The 12,282-nt window shown below is 43.3% G+C and overlaps 1 protein-coding gene across 3 annotated transcripts in view; it reads right to left on the bottom strand.

The window, feature by feature from the left end:
* Positions 1-11,930, bottom strand: part of nat16 (N-acetyltransferase 16) — a 48,516-nt gene extending 36,586 nt beyond the window's left edge. Inside the window, exon 1 of one of the 3 annotated variants that reach the window (XM_042214251.1) lies at positions 11,588-11,930. The gene's annotated coding sequence lies outside the window, so the exon portion shown is untranslated. The remainder of the gene's footprint in view (positions 1-11,587) is intronic. The other 2 variants (XM_005948745.3, XM_005948744.3) reach the window with 2 other exon arrangements.
* Positions 11,931-12,282: the final 352 nt, after the last annotated feature.

Here is a 12,282-nt window from a genome sequence, read left to right as displayed (position 1 = left end):
TTAGTTATTTATAGTTGGTTTACACAGCTTTGTGTATGTATGTGTATGCATGTGTAATGTATATATAGACGTGTGTGTGTGTGTGCGTGTGTGTGTGTGTGTGCGTGTGTGTGTGTGTGTGTGATTGCTGTGCTTGAGAGCCTCCATCTACCGGAACCAAATTCCTTGTATGTGTTTGCACATATACTTGGCCAATAAACACGACTCTGATTCTGATGGTGGGACAGATACCTGCAGGACTTTAAACTTTCCTTTTTCACTGGACTGTGGTAGGACAAACAATTAAACAAACACAGACCGGGCCCTAACAATCCGTCAGTTATGAGATATTCATTCATACATTTGACTCAGAGACTCCGCTCTGCCCCCTCTTAACACCACCCAAGGCTGCTACACACTTTCCCCCTCTCCCTGTGACCAATCACACCACCCCACCCCCTCCCTGAACACTCCACTCCATATGTCACTTCTACGCCTAATCACTCACCACTTTACTCCCTCGCCAATAGCACCCCACCCCCTCCTTGAGTGCTGACAAGGTGAGGAAGAAACTTAAGAAGTTCAGAACCAGAAAGGCAACAGGCCTGACGGTGCTGAGCCTTATTCTGGAGAAAGTCCCAGTCCTGTGGAAGACTTCCTGTGTGGTCCCAGTGCCATAGACTGTATTCCCCAGGGTGACTAACCACTTCAGACCTGTGGTCTTAACTTCCCACCTGAAGAAGACCCTGGAGAGGATTGTTCAAGATCACATCCAACCTCTGGTGCGCATGCTGCTGGACCACCTGCAGTTTGTTTCATGTAGATGATGCAGTCATCTTCCTCCTGCACAGACCACTTTTACCGTTGGATTATTAGAAGCACTGTGAGGGCCATGATTTTGGAGTTCTTCAGTGCCTTCAATACAATCCAACCAGCACTGCTGAGGGAGAAGCTGGAATCAGCAGGGGTTGACTGTCAAATGACTGCATGGACATTTGACAGTCCATGCTGTCTGCCAACTGGTATACAGCACAACCTGGAGTATAGGAAGGTCATCACCGACCTCGTCATCTGGTATGAACTCAGCCACCTGCACATAAACACCAATAAGACAAAGGAGATGGTGGTTAACTGAAAACCAGCCCCCATCACACTGATGACCATCCATGGTTTGGACATCGAGGTAGTCGACATGTACAAATTCCCAGCTGTTCACCATAACAATAAACTGGACTGGCTACACAATGTTCATGCTCTGGGCCAAACGTGGCTCTATCTGCTGGGCAGGCTGAGGACATTCAGGGTGTGAAGAACACCACTAAGGACCTTTAATGCCACCTTGATTACTTCCACTATCTTTTATGTGGTTGTCTGTTAGGGAGGTGGTAGCACAAAGAGGGACAGGAAACAGCTTAATAGACTGATGAAGAGGAGCAGCTATGTCCTGGACAGTCCCCTAGACTCCATAGAGAAGGTGGGTGAGAGGGGGATGTTAGCCAAGCTAATGTCCATCATGGACAACAACATTCAACCTCTGCATGAGACCGTGGAGGCCCTGAGACGCTCCTACAGCAGTAAATCATTACAGCCCCATTGTAGGACTGAGCGCTACCGTAGATCCTTCATCCCACAGCAATCAAGCTGTATAATACACACACAGGATACTACTATTATTATGTTTATTGTTTTTCTAACATATCTCTAATTCCCCATTTCCTCCTGTCCCTTGTGCTGCTGTAAAGGGTAAAATTTCCCCAGTGTGGGATTAAATAAAGTCTGTCTATGTCATCTTTCTGTGGGTCACCTTCAACAACACCAGCCTAATGCCAAATCGCCAGAAGGTGCCCCCTGCGGCCCTCGTTGGCACCCAGAAGTGTTCTGTCTCTGCACCTCAGTACCAATGACAACAATCAAGCTCTGAAAGAAAAGCGTCTGGACTTCTTTAAGTTTCCTTGAAGACGTCTCGATCAGCCAAGGTTTCGGGTGAGCCCACTGTGAAACTTGAACTCACCCTATCATGTGATTTACTGAGGTCAGATGGCCCAGGATGAGAGCGGGCGTTAAGGCATCTGGATTATAGATGGCAGACAGTTGGTGTCGTAAGCCCCGCCCTCTGTTCAAAGATGGTCGCTCACTAAATGGCTTCTTCCACTCCTCTTTCAAACCATCTGTCTTCTCTGTCCAAAATGTGAACATTGGCATCCTTGAAAGAGTGACCTTTGACCTCTAGATGCAGATGAACAGCTGAGTGTTGCCGTCACACCCTGAGGTTAATTATGGCGCTCCAGTGCTGAGACCCATTCTATTTACATTATATACATCTGGATGAATGTTTAGTCATCCAGGTAAGAAGAAATGTTCGTCTGGAGATTTTCAGTGGAAGAAACATTTTATGACTCATGACTCAAATGAATCAAATGTAACAGAAGGAGAGGATATTTCCCCATATTGACCTCTCTTCTCTGCTACCTGCACCCCAATAGAGCACGTGGCTCTCAGACTGCAGGCTCACTTGTGGTTCCCAGGACATTTAAAAGTAGAAGAAGTGGAAGACCAGCTCTCTTCTGTAGAACCAGTTTCCAGTTTCGATTTGGGAGACAGACTCTCTGCTTTTAAGATTAAGCTTAAAACCTTCCCTGTTCAACTCTGGCTCTCTTCCACGGTGTATGTTTTGTCCTATATTCCTCTGCGTTCTTCTTCTCACCTCACCCCTAACTAACCCCTTCAGTTTATTACATGCCTGCAGAATCAGCCAGCGACAGAATCCACTCATGAACAATTTTATAAACTGAGAACGTTTTTTGGCACAAGACCGGCATCACCATTAAGTGCCTATGATAAGCTATTACACAGAGTCACAGTAATTAGCTACATTTGAATTGTTTTCTGTTTTCTGAAGTATGCATGGATATTTTGGCATGGAGGAAACCACCACCCATATTGCTAACAAATGTATTACTCTTTCCTTAGTGGATTATATGTCTGATGTACACACAGCACTAAGCAAATCCCTCTGTCACTATTCTTTGTCTTGAGGGTGATCATAACCTCTCCATAACCTCACATTAGCAAAACCTTCAAAGCAATCAGAAAACCTCGTGAACAAAACGAATCCTTTTGACTAATAATGAATAACTGCCTGTCTATAAAATGAATGAGGGTCAAGGGGAGGCAGCGATTGGTGTGGGGGATGGGCTTGGATTATCTGTGTCATTACTGCCGCAGCTTTCAGTGGGTGTTATAAATACGATGAAACACTAGAAGGTGAGGAAACTGCAGGAATGACAGCTTTGTGTTTTGTATTTCTGGTCTGCTCTGTCCATTTTCAGATAAGAGTAAAGGCGTGAGTTAAGCAGTTTGCTCAGTTACACACGGTTTTAATAAGCACTGTTTCACAGTAGTACATCTCGACTGAGGGCTATCTGCAAGCAATGAAAACCTCTTTTCTTTCTGTGTAAGTCTTAATGCTTATCTGAAGTTCATACTCTGTCAAACCTCAGCTTTCCCTGAACCATCTGTTTAGCTTCTTTAAAAAAGAACCTCCACTCCTCTTCCTTCTTGCAATCCTACCCCCCTCTCTTTTTTTACTTCTCTCCTCTTTCACCCCCTCTCATCTTTCCTCTCTGTTTGACCAAGCTGCACTGCAGCACATGTGCAGTCATTAATTTCCAAGGACAACGCTGCGCGTGACTGCGTGTGCGATGGCCCTGACAGGTACAGTAGGGAACACGGAGCTAAGAAATAGTATGCACAGGTATACACAGGGCAGGCTGAGGAGAAAAGGGAAAAAAGAACCACAGAAACAAGATGAGAAAACGGGGAAAAGGTAGGTATAAGTACACATAAGATAATGCGGGAAGAGGAAGCAGGTGGGAGCACAGCTGGAAACTATAGACATAATGAAGTGGGGGGAAGTAACAACACAAGACGCAGAAAACAACATTACAACAATAAAACAGGAAGAAACAACTGAACAGGAAACATACCTAACTTAGGGATGAGAATCAAGAACTGGTTCTTGTAGAAAGCTGGTTCCTGATAGTCCAATTCCTTGGAATTATGAGTCTGCCTGCCTATCAATCCCGCTTATCGTGTCAGAAGAGGATATAGCGACGCAGTCTAGAGCATGGATATGGACATTTATTTTTATCCATCCATCCATTCACTTCCGCTTATCCTTTTCAGGGACGCAGGGGGTGCTGGAGCCCATCCCAGCTGTCTCAGGGTGAGGGCAGGGTGCACCCTGGACAGGTCCCCAGGCTGTCGCAGGGCATTTATTTTTATTCCATAAAAAAAAAAAAAGAGATACATGGTAAAGTGGAAAACTGCATCCAGGACAGAAACAGCTGCATTATGTTCCTGACACAACTTTGGTTCTTTGCAAGCATCTGCCAAGACAGCATGCTAACGCTAAGCTAGCCAAGAACCCAGAGTGAAAGCTGAGTGAAAGCTGACCCCAGCAGCCAGGTCCTTGCCCAGTCAGGCTGCAGCCTCCCTTTCTACCTGTTCACCTTTCTAAAGCAGAATCACCGCGGCGACAGCTTTTATCTTTGCTTTGTGCGGTCAGCTTTGTATTCTACTAAGAGAAATATCTTAGAGTCCTCATTAGGGATTTGTGTTGCTGTGTGGAGTTGTAGCCTCAGGTTTATATTGTTAAATGGTGATTATGAGACAGCGTCTCTAAGTAATTCAGTAAAGTACTGCATTACATTTAAGGAACGTGTTCTGTGCAATACGTGTAATAATTGTGAGTAATGACTCCAACAGTGATCACAACATAGAGAGGAAACACCTCAACAATCATGCACAAAAATTTGACCCACAGCATGCATTTAATTTGCATGAATGTAATGTCTTTATTGCTGATTAGCGACGGTGGTGACAAGAGAATCACTAAGGAATCAGAATCACTAAAATCGAATCAATTCCCGCCGACGGGTGAAACAAAAGGTGTAAAACAGCCAACAGGTCAGGAAAAAACACACAAATCTAAAATCAACACAAACAGTTTTGCAAACACAAATATCTACACTAATATCTAAGCCAACTCATAGGCTCTGCATAGCTTATGGCGCTAGACAGAAATGTGCTGATTTCTTGTCACCTCTTCATCGTACTTTCTTCTGCCAGTTCAACAGCTTTCATGCAGCTGTTCGACTGTTCTAAACCCGCCAAAGAGGTGTAGCCTTATGCAATTGTCCAAGTGGCTACTTTTGTGTCTTTTGCAGTTTTCCGTTAAGTGCTTTAAGCCCCGTACACCTGTAGTGGTCCAAAACAATTTGGCACCAGGACAAATCAACAGCAGACACATAATGCAAAAGAAGGCATTGCTCACACCACATCCAGCTAACCAACTTCACTTGCTGGAGCGCTTGAAGTCGCCATCCTCAGGCAAGCAGTAGCGAACGAGTGAGTGCCCCTGCTGTGATGATGTGTGAATAACATTGAATTGTCCAATCAAATTCTTAAACAAGATAGGCAGTCCATGCCAACTGGTCAGGGATGCACATAATTGCAGCCCGAGGGGCAAATTCAAAGCTCCAACAGACACTCAGGCTCAGACCCCTGTGACTGGAAAAAACTGCAGTCTGTCCACAGACTCCCATTTGGCTGTTATATAATCATCAGAATGTAATCATGTTTGGCCAATAGGGCAGGCAACATGACGTATGAGCAAACTCATCCATTGAAAACTTATTTTTATAGTTGTTTCTCACGATATTTTTATGGGAGTGGCATCCTAGCGCCCTCTCTTGATGAGCCAACATTGCTAGACAGGGGAACATGGAAAAACAATGGACAAACGCAGAAAAGACTGGGACACCAAGCAACACAAAGGGAACTAATGAAGAGAGCCAATAGAACACAGCAGCCAAAATACAACAGTCAGGCGTCGTGTGATGTTCCAACACGTTCTGTCTCCCAAAGTGTAACATTTACATACGCTGGGTGACAAACCGTCGATACCTTACGCTTCTGGGTACCCAACACGTCCCTCGATCACGTGATCGGAAAAACGAGGAAACATGAGAACTGTTTGGAATGAATCTAAATATGTACGTTCATTTTACTTAAATGTCTTGGGAAAACACTGTCTAACGTCATTAAAGTGCTGGTTAAGGTTAGAGTTTGGGCTGGAATACATGACTGGAACGTGTTTTACCGCGGGAGCATCAGTCAACTGGATTTCATCCATAACCCGGCGTGTAGCATAAGAACGTGGAAGGTCACCTTTCGCGTTTCTCAGGAACGCCTCGGGACGTGACAAATCATCGGGATGTAACACCTCGGGAGTGAGAACAGAACATGTTCTGTGCTGGGTTTTTGTTTGTTTGTTTGTTTTCCTGGGCTGTCTTTCTGCTTAAACACCTGCAGCAGGACAATGATCCAAAACCCAACAGTAAGTCTACTCAAAACCACTGAAAACGAAAAAAAAAACCAAAGGGACAAAGGTTGGGGAGAGTCCTAGTCAAATCCGAAACCCAGAAACATCTGATATCTCAATCAGATGTTTCTGGGTTTCGGAAAACATCTCAGTTTTGACATCACCTTACACAGGATGTAGAATCCACTGCAGCTGGATTAAAATAACTGTGATAACTATAGTGGGACAAAATTCATAGCAACTGCTTGACAGCCAAGAGCAATGCAACCAGTTTATAGGTTTACTTTATGACTTCTCACAGTTCAGCTTTTAGCTTTTTCCATTAATAAACTGCATTTTGTATTTGCTCTGGTTATCTTTGTTTAAAATTACAAATTATTTGATGATCTGAAAAATGCAAGTGAGGGGGGAAATGCTTTTTCACAGCACTGTATAGTGCAGCCTCCACCTGCACTTTTTAGTTGCATCTTTGTGAGCTGCTCAGCTCAGTATAGACATAAAGACTTCGAACATCAATAATGTGTAAACACTGTTATGCATGAGGTCTCTGTCGGCTAATATTATAGAGGTCTCAAAGTCCTTTAAAACAAGCACAAATCCACTTAGCCCAATTACGCAAGAGCCATGTACATAGTCACATGATTAGTTATGAAACATACAACAAGCACACAATCAGACACTAGATTGGAATCATTGGTGATGAAGCATAAAGCCTATCACTGTAACGAGCTGTGCACACTGACTTAATCACCTGTTAGGCTCACGCTCAACCATCTGAACCCAGGGTAGCAGACTACGAGCGGATCTCTGTCCACATAACCGCCCTGTGTTGACGTCCACTGCCTTTGTCAGAGAAACAGTGTTAAAAAGATTGTTGACAAAAGTGGACAGAGAAGGATGTCCGTGTTGTGTTTTCTCTCACTTGCATGATTAATACAATAATGCCTCCTCTCTTTCAACTCCAAATACCAAACTGTCAAAAGAGATCAGCTCATATCAGAAGCTCTCTCTCTATTCAAATCAGCTGGAGGCGCCGTGTTGTCACTGATCCTTTTATTCTGCATGTGTTGAGTGGAACATGTCATCGCTGATGGGTGTTTTATATGTACGAGTGTTGAGCCATATTTTACTAAAACCACTGCATGACATGCACACTCTGTTGATTCGTCACAGGGTGTGTTTGTATTTGGTGATGTAAAAGTGTTTTTATAGATGTTTCTAACCTTCAGTCTCTTTGGCGCTTGTGCAGCCTCTGGAGCACAGAACACACACCGTTAATTTTTAAAAGCATGCATTTTAAAGTTAAAGTAGAGCCTCCCTCATTAGGAATAACACTGATAGCGCAGGCAGCGTTAAAATAATTAATTTAACTGAAATATTTATTTCACAAATCGTGCTAGTAAACGATTTTCTGCAGCATTAATCTCATGTGCAGCAGTTTCGGATTTTACCCTTTTTTTATGTTTTTGAATAGTTATTACCGTTTTATTATTATCATCTGTGATTGAAGTGGGGAGCATTAGCATTAGTGATCATGGACGTTTTAGTATTAATGTAATACCATGTAAATTCAGGATCAATATACTGATGATGATACCAATACTTGTTCAGCCATCTTATGCGGTCATGATATGGGAGATGAATCATCATCAAGTCTGAACCCGTTTTAATGACCATCGTGTGATTTTTACTGTCCAGAATAATTACATAAACCTTTCAGCTAGCTTGTATTTTGGAGCCCTGGAATGTATTCAGTTCAATTTAATTCAATTATCTTTATATAGCTTATATACCTCAAGACACTTTCTATTGTAATGTGACGACCCTACAATAATGCAGAGAAAACCAACAATACAGGACTTGGCAACAGTGGGAAGGAAAAACTCCCTTTTTAACTGGAAGAAATCTTTGGTGGACAAACTGAAGAAGAGAGCCAAAGATGATTAAACACTAATGATTAAATGCAGAGTGGTTCATAAGCTCACAGAGAGTCAAAAATGTATGGGCAACAAACACCTGGGAAGCCAGCAGCCGAGGCCCATTGCAGCGTAACAACGGGAGGATTCTCGATCATCTGATCCAGCCCCAACTCGAAAAGGAACATTTTAAGCCTAATTGTGAAACTCGAGAACGTGTTTATCTCTTAACTCCAAGCTTATTTCACAGAAAGTGTCATGAAAGCTGAAAACTCACAAGTAAGGGGCCACAAGTAAGTCTTAGAGCAACCTAGCTCCACTAGGGTGATCCGAACACGACTCCAGGATTCCTCAGTGTTATTGGCAGTGAAGTTAATTCCAGGCACAATAAGTATCTGGTCAGACACAATGACCTCAGTTTATCTAAATGTAGAAGCAGGAAATTAGAGGTCATCGAGTTCTTACGCATAATGTAATCAGAACTGGTCCCATCACGGGATCCTGTGGAATTTAACTCGGTGTGTGACTTTACTTGGAAAAATTAAAAGGAGTCTATTGCATATGATTCAAACCACTGCACCTTTACTTCCTATGGCATGCACTACTTTATATACTAACATACTTTGGTCGACAGTATCGAACGATGCACTGAAGTCTAGCAGGACAAGCGCAGAGCTGAGTCCACTGTCAGAGGCCGAGATCATTAGTAACCTTCACTAAAGCTGAATCCTGATGAAACTCTTCCTCTGCAGACGATCTGTTAGCTGTTTAACAATTCTTTGGAGATGTGTTTGATAAAAGGAAGGTTGGAGATTGGCCTATAACAGGCTGAGAATGCTGGGTGAAGTGATGGCTGTTTGTACTAGTCTCTGAATGTTTTTCATGTTTACGCAAGAATTTCAACTCATTTATAGTTAAGCATTAGAAAATTGTTTGAATACCAAGACAGTCAATGAATGGTAAACATATCATTCTTAACAATGTGCTAGATTAAAAAGGAACAGAAAAAAACGCTGTGACCTTTAATGATGAATTTCAACCTGCCATAATGCTGATTTTGAGGAACAGTGGAGCTGTGCACACTCGGTCAGTTTTATTTCATTTATTTTTTAAGGGTTATTTGACTCAGTATGCAAAATGCTTTTAAATATTTAATGAGGAAAAAAGAATGTTTGTTAAATGTACACTTCGGCGGTTTGGTTCACCGTTATCACATCAACACTCTTCCTTTACTCCTGAAAGAATAGAAAAAGCAAGAAAACAAACCTTTTGAAAGATGACCAAAACCTGGTGACAAATCAATACTACGTAACTGAGTCATGAAGTAACTGTGCTGCTATATATTACTCAGTAATGAAAGGCCACACCTTTTCAGTGGAAGCCTTAATTTGGGTAAGAGAAAAGCCCAATCCCAAAAACTAAGCGTGGATCCCTCTCTGAGACGGTAGATGAGCTGGGTTGAAAATGCAGACCGAACCCTCATCCTGCTGTTTACTAAGGTCCTTCTGTTATAATTATTCAAACTTCCCTTCCTTCTGGCTTCTCTCTTTAGGAGTTCCCAGAGCAGATCATCTGCATCTCCATCTCATCCTATTCCTACCACCCTCTTCTGTCACACCAGCCCTCTGCATATTCTCTTTCACTGCATCTATGAATCATAAACTTCTCTTTCTTCTGCCTCCATCTTCAGCATCCTTACATGTCCACTACGTCTCTGCACATGTCCAAACCACCTCAGCCTTGCCTCCCCAAAATGCTTGACCTGAGCTGTCCTTCTGATATACTCATTTCTAATCCTGTCATTCTGGTCATACCCCTGACAGCTCCAGTTCAGCCTCTGGTTTATGTTAGTCCCACCATCTCTAAAAACCATCCTAGTCCACAGAGAGTCCAGCCTGGCCTCTTCTGTATCACCACTGTGAACCAGAAGGGGCTCAGAGCAGATCCTTGATGTAATCCCACCTCCGCCTTGAACCCAACTGTCCCTTCTACATACACCTCATCGCTTTCTCCTTGTCCTCATATACGTGTCCTGCACCAGCCAGACATATGTCTCTGACACTTCTCGTTCCCACATGCCTGTCTTGGAGTGATTTCTCACAGCTACAAAGACACCGTGCAACTCCTTCGGACCATCTCTACACTTCAACACTCAAAGCAATTATCACATTTGTGGGGCTCTGTCTGGGCATAAAGCTGCACTTCTAATTACTGCTCATCACCTCTCTTCTTAGCATAGCCTCAACAACTTTTTCCTCGATGCGATGAGTCATAAGCTTTATCCCACGGTACATCATCCTTGTTTTTGAAAATTGGTACCAGGAAAGATATTCTCCACTCCTCAGGCATCCTGACCCTCTCTAAGACTATGTTTAACAATGTGGTCAAAAGGTCCAATGCCCACTCTCCTGGGCATCACGATCTGGATCAACCACCTTCCACTCTTCATCCTTTCCAGAGTGATGAAGAGTGGAAAGGCTTTCACCTTTTATGAATGTTGAATTGATTCAGTTTGAATCAATCATCTATTAAACCACAGAAGAATTAAACTAGACCTTAATGAGCTGGTAGGTAATAAAACAAAAAATGTTCAAGAATATTAGCAAGAAACGCCCAAAAAGGTCTACATGAAGTCACTCACTGTCATTTTTAAGGACGCAGATTGTGTTACTGTCAGAACTTCTGTTCCTCGCTGTGAAAACATTGAATAGGTCGTCTAAAAGATGTGAGTAGAGATAGCAGGTTGACACTAACGAAGTCCTAAAGCTCGTTTTATGTTTGAAATGTGGCAATTTCTCAAAATCAGATGAATTTTCTAAAATTAACTATAAGGGCTTTTATTTTGAAATGTTCAGCGCGTTACAGCATAATACATTTTTCTGCTTATGTGACGCTGTGGATTAATAAGTAAACCCTGGCCTTAAATCATGCGGACAAATTATTACGAAATTCCAAAAGAGAAAAACGTAATCACAGTAATAACAATGGTATTACCGATGAACGGGAGGACAAATGCGTGGAGGGACAACAATAACAATAAGAATAAGAATAATAACGCAGAACACGATGCAGTTGTCTGTTTTGCAACAATACTACCAAAAATAGAATACTGCAATACTGCCCATTAAAATAACTCGCATCCATCAAAACGTCATCACGAAGCGAGCCGGCCTGCTGAGCACCGCGCGCCCCGCAGCCCGTATAGGATGGTAGTATAAGCTGGTAATTTTCCTTTAGACAACATATAGGACAGCGCTGAGCCAGCATCTGCTGCCGAGCCTCCAGCCCTACGCTGTTCGGGTCTTACCACAGAGGATGGCCAGGAGTAGCGTCCTTAGAGTCGGTGTTCGGAGGAGTCAGGATGGCTGATGGTGGAACGGCTAATTTCGGAGCAGAATAATTCCACCGATGAATGAACGACACAGACCAGCCGGTGTCGGTGATCCCCGGAGATTCAATACGAACCCCAAGCTCCGCCCATCCCAGTTTCCTACGTCAGCATCCATACTGGGTTCACTGGAGCGGCTCAGCATCCCCCTCCCCCTCCGCTATTTCTGTGTGTCCGTTTGCGTGAGTTTGACACCATCAGGGACGTGCAGAGAATTCCAAGCAGGAGCAGCAGTGAGCCATTTTGCATCAGTGTAGCGGACATGTTTGTCCTTTGCTGGCTCAAAAATGAACTCAGGTCAAGATGCGCTGCAGATAATCAGGTGCGAGCTGTGGTTTCTCTTCTCACGCTGCAGAAATGTTCGCATTCCCCAGTGTGCGACAATGAGAGGACTTTTGTAACAGTGTATCACTACAGATCCCCTTAAATGTTTAAGTCTGTTAGTGTTTCAGACCTTTCCCGGTCTGAAGGGTCCTCACTGAGGAAAGTGACCCGGAAGGATCCGGTTGGCGGCCATAAGAACTGTTTAGTTTCTCGGACAGGACATCCAGTCATGTTCGCCTCCTGCAGCGTGGAATAAAACACCGTTTCACGATTCATTCATTCAATTCATG

Source organism: Haplochromis burtoni, unplaced genomic scaffold (genome assembly GCF_018398535.1).
Source record: "Haplochromis burtoni strain Fernald_Lab_line unplaced genomic scaffold, NCSU_Asbu1 Contig_538, whole genome shotgun sequence".
Lineage (NCBI taxonomy): Eukaryota > Metazoa > Chordata > Actinopteri > Cichliformes > Cichlidae > Haplochromis > Haplochromis burtoni.
This window is presented reverse-complemented; position numbering and strand designations above follow the sequence as displayed.